The sequence below is a fragment of the Bactrocera latifrons genome, unplaced genomic scaffold, assembly GCF_001853355.1.
Source record: "Bactrocera latifrons isolate USDA-ARS-PBARC rearing strain unplaced genomic scaffold, ASM185335v1 scaffold_473, whole genome shotgun sequence".
NCBI classification, from domain to species: Eukaryota; Metazoa; Arthropoda; class Insecta; order Diptera; family Tephritidae; genus Bactrocera; species Bactrocera latifrons.
The window spans coordinates 115,992-116,680 of record NW_017537127.1 but is presented as its reverse complement, the minus strand read 5'-3'; positions in this window follow the sequence as shown (position 1 = coordinate 116,680).

Below are 689 nucleotides of genomic sequence, written 5' to 3'. Positions count from 1 at the left end.
TCATGCGGAGACTCGTTGCATGCAGGACATTCGTTAGGTATGTCAGGGTCTATTCTGGATAAGTAGGAGTTTAGCCTGCTACAATATCCAGAACGAAGBWGCGCAAGGGTCACTCGCGTTTCTCGCGGCAACTCGAGCTCTTCGTCTGCTATGGGTGGTGATTTGACTCCAAGTACGCCATTCACTGGGAGGGAGTTGTTGAAGGTGTTGATGGCTCCACTGTGAATAGTGGTCAGTGCCTGTCGGAAGTCTGTTGCGTCCGAGGTCCTGCCGGCGTATTGTTCGATGTCGTCGACGTAGTCAAGGAATGATCTCTTGATGCTCCTAGGAGGCGGTTCCGCTCCAAGCAGATGACTGCAAGGATGATTTCTACGAAAACATCCCAGCAGGAACTGCTTGGAGAGGAGTTCGWTATGCTCCTTAACTGGGAGCATAAGCGTCTCACTGTGTAGATGTTCGATGGGAGACATCAAGAGGCATTCCGTCGTAGTCCGGAGTGCTGTGTTCTGACAGGTCTGTAGTTTCCTCATCTGCGTGCCACTGCATCCAGGCGACCATATGGGTGCTGCATAATTGAKGACCGGCCGGCCGATTGCCTTGTAAGTTGCCAACAACGTTTCTTTGTYTTTYCCCCATGTGCTGCCGGCTAGCGACTTGAGGATTTTGTTGCGGCTTTGTACTTTGGCGAT